Source organism: Diuraphis noxia, unplaced genomic scaffold (genome assembly GCF_037042655.1).
Source record: "Diuraphis noxia isolate RWA-SAM2 unplaced genomic scaffold, SU_Dnox_SAM2 contig0005, whole genome shotgun sequence".
Taxonomy (NCBI): Eukaryota; Metazoa; Arthropoda; class Insecta; order Hemiptera; family Aphididae; genus Diuraphis; species Diuraphis noxia.
This window is the reverse complement of record NW_028301715.1, coordinates 31,617,347-31,625,023: the sequence shown is the minus strand read 5'-3', so window position 1 is coordinate 31,625,023 and position 7,677 is coordinate 31,617,347. Positions and strand designations below refer to the sequence as shown.

Here is a 7,677-nt window from a genome sequence, read left to right as displayed (position 1 = left end):
ACGTCGCGGACTCTAACAAAGCCCAAAATAATTGATGTTTAAGGTAAGTTTGTTTTAATACCAATTGTTTTGCGGCTTAATATTATAAAATAATTGAGGTACACGTTCGTACACTTTTACAATGGTGATGTTTGCAAATAGTTCTTCGCCTATGCTTTTGAAACTAAAAACTACAATAGGCACTTTTAACATACTTTATATTGTGACTTTTTCTAATATAATAAAATATTCCCTTGAACCCAAAAAGTCAGACTTATTATGGCCTTTTACAATTTTTTAAGTAAATGCAAGACTGTCATATTTTGATATGTGGCTGTATTGCATACAGAAATTGATTTTCAGACATGCCAAAATATGGCAGTGTTGAATTTAAGCTATGTTTATTTTTGTGTCATATATCCAATTATGGCAGTATTGAACTTTAAATTATTAATGAATAATAAAATATTATTAACTGTTAGTTTTTTTGAAATTTGATTAAAATTGTTGTGTTATAATTTATAGTTGTACAGGTAATATATATAAGGATGAAAATTAATCATTTAATAGTTGTAGGTATGTAATCAATATCTTTAAAAATAATTAACTACAAAACACAAAATAAAATACTACTTGTCTTTAAGTCAATAAGCTTATTTTTATGAATCAAAGTAACAAATAATATGACAAATTAAAAAAAAATATATTCTAACCTGATAATGACTATAAAATTATCAAATGCTTTTGAACAACAAGAGTACAAGACTATAACGTTATGTACGAATTTGAATAATTTATTATTATTTTAGTAATATAGGTAATACTTGTTTAAAATACAATGTAAAATAAAAGTTACTCATTATAATTATCATGTCCTTATGTTTAATAATATTATGCTACCTATGGCTTTGAAAATAAATAAATAATAAGTCTAATTTTATTATATAGATTAATCATCATCTTCATAGTTTTTTATTAGTATTTGTTATAAGTATTATCAATTTCAGATATTTTTAAGTTCTTATAAAAATGATAATTAATATCTGGAATAAGTTTTGCTTTGGGCGATAAAATTAAATCTTTTTTATATGTAAGATTCCAGGCTTTTCAATAAATGCAAATTTCATATGTATTGTATGTTTGATAATTTTATTTTTGAATTTCTATTTTTCTTTAAAACTATAATTTCTTGATAATTTGCTTGCCCATAAGTTGTTTAAATTGCTGTAAAAACAATTTATCAGGGAATTCTTTTTTAACTTTAATTAATTTAATATCTCTCTATAAAACCATTTGACCGATAGTATTTTTATTAAAGTTGTTACAAAAATCTTTACTATGACACCTTGTTCTAATTAAAATGTCATCAAATTCTGATTTTAGACCTTTCTTATGATGTTCCTGATCTTTTATTTTCCTTCCAGTCCTTGTCTTTAATACTATCATCAAAATCTTCATTATCTAAATCTGTAAACAGAATACAAACTGTGTTGTAACATAAAGTTCATATAAACACGAGATCATTGAGATCAACATAAAATTATTATTTATTATTAGAGTCAGTTATTTAATCACACTAAGTTTCCATTGGCACCTACTAGCTCAATGAAATTTTGTGAACTTTCATTTGATTTGTTTGAATGTGTCATGTGTGTTTTCAACGGTAAATCGTCTAAAAAAATATTATAATAATTAGCTTGTAAAAAATTGCAACTGTGTAGCTGCTATAAGTACCTACTTATTGTTCTCATATTCATATAGGTACTTATCACTGAAGATGTAGTATTTAACCATCCAATGTTACTTTATTTGCAATATTAAATTCTGCATTTTTAATAGCTGTTAATATTTTCATAGAACAATCACACAATTAAATTAAAATTTATGGTTGATAAGGTTTTGTACATTAGAAATTATCATAAAATGATTAATAGAATGAATTACATTCGGTATTTATTAGGGTATATAATATACAAAATATATACAATAAGCCAAAAACTGACATAGATTAATATATTATTACCTATTTATACATTATATTTATAATTCATATTGCTGAAAAGTTAAACCATTTAAAATTAAATTAAATTTTTACAGATTTATAGGTAAACAATTTTATAATTATTTTATATGGTGTTTCTTTTTTTTATTGAGCATATTCACATCGACAACAAAGGCCATTAGTTACACTTATTTACAATAATGATATAATATAATATGTAGGTACTGATACAATGGTAAGTTATTTAATTAGGATAAAACATTTTTTTTATATAAGATTGAACAATTTTGTTTTTCTTAAAAAATTAATCATGTCTAGGTTTTTTTCATGAATTGGTTATTTTATATTTTACGTAGCTACCTAATTCAGTAATTTATTAAAATTGCATTTATTATTTATTTTCTAAAAAAAACACAATATATCAAAAATTCATAAATAATAAATTGGAATAATATTTTTTAATTATCGAAGTAAAATAAATAAACATTAATACAAGTAATTATAATTAATCTTTACATTATTAAAATAAAAACGAACCGGTAGGTATCCGAGTTCTAGTAGTTAACTTGTTGTGGTTAGTGAACTAGTGAAGAAATTATAAGATGTTGAATGAAATATTTAAAACATAAATTAACACATTATAACTAGGAAGGGAAGATAAAAATTAAACATTAATCGGATTATTTTAGATATATAATACCTGTAATTATAAAACTCATAAAAGAAGCATGATCGTAATCAATAATCAAACAAAAATAGGCTAAGAAAAATAATATATTATATTATAATTTAAATTTAAAATTACAAATATTTTTTGGTTATTATTATATCACATTTAATTATTTAAATGAACATTATTCATAAACGTGAACCTCCTTGGTAATAGAAGTTTTATTGAAATATTACATATCTATGGATTTATCCTATATTAACGTAACATAATATAATCTGTGGCAATTGTCTTTTCAGAATTAGAAGTGGCAGTCGATTAAAGATTCTAAAATTATAATTTCAATGAGCACTAGATCAATCATGAACTAAAAATATTCTGTATTCCGTATAATTTTAATTTAATAATTAATAATATTTTCAGACTTCAATTAAGTATCTGATGCGTTCTTACGTCGGTATCGGAGTGTACCCATACACGTCTCGGATTTAACCAAAACCCCGAAAAAGAGTCGATGTTTGAGGTAAGTTTATTTTCATATTCTTTTGAGGCTTGAATCTTATGTTAGGCTTTAAATAAATATTTAACGTCACGAAAAATATATTCTCAAGTTCCGAGTATCGTTGACGCATATTTTATTTCTAAGCGCGAAATTAAGAAATACGCGAGATTGAATAATATAAACGCGCTGCGTCGTTTTTCAGGTTGCCAAACGTATAATAATTATAATTTCATAATTATAAGTATAACCTAGGTATGTGTTTGTAATCGACATTTTTCAATTTTTGTTTAGTTAGTTAATTGTAATATCCGTTTTAACTGATAACTCCAGTCTCCAAAACTCATAGGGAACAATTTTAATTCGTACCTAAATGGTAATTTGTTCCAAATCCAACGTTAGAAGTCAGGAATTTAGAATAAAATATATTTTATTTTGATAAATTATGTATATTATAGATATTTATAGTTATTTATAACCTTTATTCTTTATCTCATATCTAATATCATAGGTTCTTATTAAGTTATTATATTGTAGGTACACCTATAAAGCCCTATGACCTAAAGGCTAAAAGAATTGATCACTGACTGTTGAACTAAGCGGTTATGAAAAATATATTATAACATAGTTATCATACATTTAACAAATATCTGTTAAAATAGTGTATCTACTTAATACATACACACAGGAGTTATTATTTTCTTCAAAATTGTACAGTTATTATTTATTATGAAGTTGCGTAAGGTTATGTAAATAACCAAACTCTAATTTATTGCAATCGAATTTTTATTCATTTTCTAAAACTCAATCTTTCAAAAATTAATATAGAATAATAATTATAATATTCATGAATTCTTGAGATAAAATAAATAAACAAACTATAATACGCAATCGATACTAGAGTTTTAGTAGCCATACAGTAGATATAGGTAATATTTTTATAGCCATATAAAATGAATAAGTTTTTGAATAAAATAATCAAAACACATAATAACATTAAACGGATTGTTTAGCTATATATTATGTCGCTCTGCTGTACATTGAGGTAGGTTGGACCTCTGACAAGGGTAGGTTAAATTTGAATGCAATGATAGGTATCATTGTATACGAAAAACGATTCTGAACGGAGATGATTTGTCAGTCTAGGATATATTATATTTAAATATTGTCATATATTCTATTTTGAAACAAATATTTTATTTTCCAATCAAGACGCATTTTGCATAAGGCATGGTTAATCAATTTTTCCAAAAACATTGCATGTACCTAGTTATCATAATTCATAATACCTTGTATTATCATAGACATACATATACCTGGTTTGAGGATAAATCGTTATCACTACGCGATTTCATAAAAATATAAAACTCAAACGCTCAAAACATTTTTCCTATAATTACGCATAAAATATTCTCTAAACATTTTTGAAGATTTTATGATGGTTAGAATATACTTATATAAACATTCGGTGAAAATTTCATGTATCAATGGCCATTTGTTTTAAAGTTACATCAAAAATTAATTTTTAGTTTTTTTATCCCGATTATTTACAAAAATATTAAGAATACTTGTGACCACCAAAGCGCCAACTAGATTCACTTTTGACAGACAAAAAAAATAAATATATTCATGGTTTTGACGAATTTTTGTCAATATTTTAACTTCAAATGCAAAAAAAAAAATAATGTGCTTAGGTATTCTTATAATTTTTTAATCACTATAAGAATAACCTTTGAGAAACTTTATATTAAAATTTCAAGTATTTTGATAGGGCCAAAAAAATTTTATCGACACTTCAAAAAAAAATTTTCATTAAAATTGAAAATTTCAATTATCTATAAATATCTTAAAAAAAGTCAAAATATTTTGAAAATTAAATCCTGTAAAGAAATCTAAATAACTGGTAAAATTGTCAAGTATCTACGATTTATACTTTTTGAATGATAACAAATATTTAAAATCGTTTGAGGATAAATCGTTATCGTTACGCTATTTCGTAAAAATTTAAAATTCAAACGCACTTAAAATTTTTCCTATAATGATGCTTCCAGTTTTCTCTATAGCTACTTGATGGAAAACTTAGTGTTGTATTTTTAATTCTTAGTTATAAACACATACATTTTTTGATTTTACAATTTCAAAATTGCTTGCAAATTTTCGCGTTTTCGACAGATTTCGTAAAAATTTGAACTATAAACGCTTATAAAAAAAAATTGTGCCTATGTATTCTTATAATTTTTTAATCACTATAAGAATAACTTATGAGAAACTTTGTATTAAATTTTCAAGTTTTTTTATTGGGCCAAAAAAATTTTATCGACACTTCAAAAAAAAATTTTCAGACAAATTGAAAATTTCTGTGGTCTATAAATAATTCTAAAATTAAACTATATATAGATTACACTAACATAAACATTTCGTGAAAATTTCAAGTATTTACAGTGATTAGTTTTTGAATTACAACCATATAAAAAAATCGATTTGGTCGAAAACGGGTTTGCGTAAAAATTCCGTTTTTCTGTCATTTTTTTTTGTTTTTCGCAATTTTTTTGAAAACTGTTGGAAAATGTTTACTTTTGACCTCTTTAATGCACCAAGGGGCAAGGATATTCACTTTTACATCGGAAACCACCCCCAACGTTTGAAGTTGAAGCATTATTTCGACTAGTTAGACTAGTTAGACACACAAAAAAAAAAACTCATCATTGTAAAATCAACACATTCATCACTTCGTTCAGAATCTAAAATGAATAGGTCAGAAAATATTGTTGAATATTTTATTGAAATTTCAGAGATGGTATTCGTCATTGAAGATTTGCCAACTAATTATCATATTCGTTGTGAAGCCTGTGTGAAATGTATTAACAATGTTTCGAAGATGATGTTTTATAGTAGATTCAGATATTGGGTAAGTGATTTTATATTTTTCAGTAGGTTTATTTTTATTTTATTAATTTATTAATTGATCAGAGGATAGATTACTTGTAATTTTTAAATTATTCGTTTTGTAACCACTGGTATAACACTATTCAAGTTATCAATAAAATCATGATAAAAATTAGGAAATTGGTCAGGTATAATGTTTAAAATTTTTTTTTTTTAATAATTTCCTCAATGATATTTAAATATTTTTCCAATTATCAGGTACGATGACCTGTAGGTACTATAGGGCTGGGAGTGTGAGAGTGGGGGCAGAGAAGGATAAAGAGACAGGGGGGAGAGAGAGAGAGAGATAGTGTGAGGTAAGGTTAGATTAGGTTAGGTTAGGTAGGGTAGGTACTATAGTGACTTGTAAAGAGAGGGCGAGAGAAGGACAGTGTGAGAGGGAGTGAGAGAGGTAGATAGGATGAAGGATAAGGAGATAAAGTGAATGAGAGGGTGCAAGTGTGAGAAAAACGGGTAGAGGGGGGATGTCAGACGAGTGAGTGTGAGAGAGATAGGTGAGGGGGATGGTGTGATAGGGATAGGAAGAAAGAGGAGTAGTGGCAGAGAGAGAGGATAAGGTTAGGTGGGGGGAAGGGGAATAGTTAGGTAGAATAGTTATGTTAACAATTCTGAATATGTAGGAAAGGATCTTAAATTGCAAAGGTCACTCGACCCTTTGAGTGATACTACCAGGTTAGGTAAGGTTTACAACCTTCGACTATGGGATAGAATAAAAAGAGAAGGTTGGTTAGGCCGATTAAGAGGATGTCAGTGGAATTTTTTTTCTCCTAGAAAAAGAAATGCACTGACATCCTCTTAAGTGTTATCAAGTCAAAAAAGCTCTTGATTGTTGATTGTTTAGATTATTATAAGTCTTGTAAAAAGTATGACTTTGTCATTACATATTTTGTTAAAATCAATCAAATGAATATTATCTTCAAAATTACAAATTTCATTTTTATACACAAATTTGCTATATCATTAAACATATTATAGTTAATTAATTATGAAAAGTTATAAGGCGCATGATTGGAAGTAAAAGTTATAATTAATAAAAAACTGTAGAGCTAGGACTTTTATGTACTATTATTAATAATTCATTAAATATACCCAGTTTAATATGCCTTAAAAAAAATTACATTCTTTTATTACACTATAAAAATCCTAGGTTTATATATATATATATATCGTGTGTCCCACAAAACAGAGTAGGTACACTTTACTACTTTACTAATCACTCATTACCCTTTAATTATACCCTGTAATCAATCATAAATTCCTATATGACTTAAAATTCTTTTAACTCATATATTTTAGTGGTATCCATACAACTTGGTTTTGTTGTTTTTGTGATTGGAGTAGACTTCCACTTTTTGTTTCCCATGAGTATTTTTTATTTAATTTGTGACCTTTTTTTACTATTTGTGGAATTTCATTCCTTATTTCGTTTAGTTCCTTTAATAATTTTTATATGTTGTAAGGCATGCTTTTTATGGTATTAGTATATCATCTATTGGAAAATAAGGTTCAAAATCATGCATTAGGAAAAAAAAAATGCTATAATTGGTATAATATATTGTGCATTGTTGATAATATAATATG

General features: G+C 25.7%; 1 long non-coding RNA gene across 1 annotated transcript; it reads left to right on the top strand.

Moving 5' to 3' along the window:
* The first annotated feature begins 3,069 nt into the window (after positions 1-3,069).
* On the top strand, positions 3,070-7,375 carry LOC149055196 (uncharacterized). Its single transcript, XR_016192179.1, has 3 exons — positions 3,070-3,174; positions 5,943-6,058; positions 7,244-7,375. It is a non-coding gene; the product is annotated as an uncharacterized LOC149055196 (long non-coding RNA).
* The last annotated feature ends 302 nt before the right edge of the window (positions 7,376-7,677 follow it).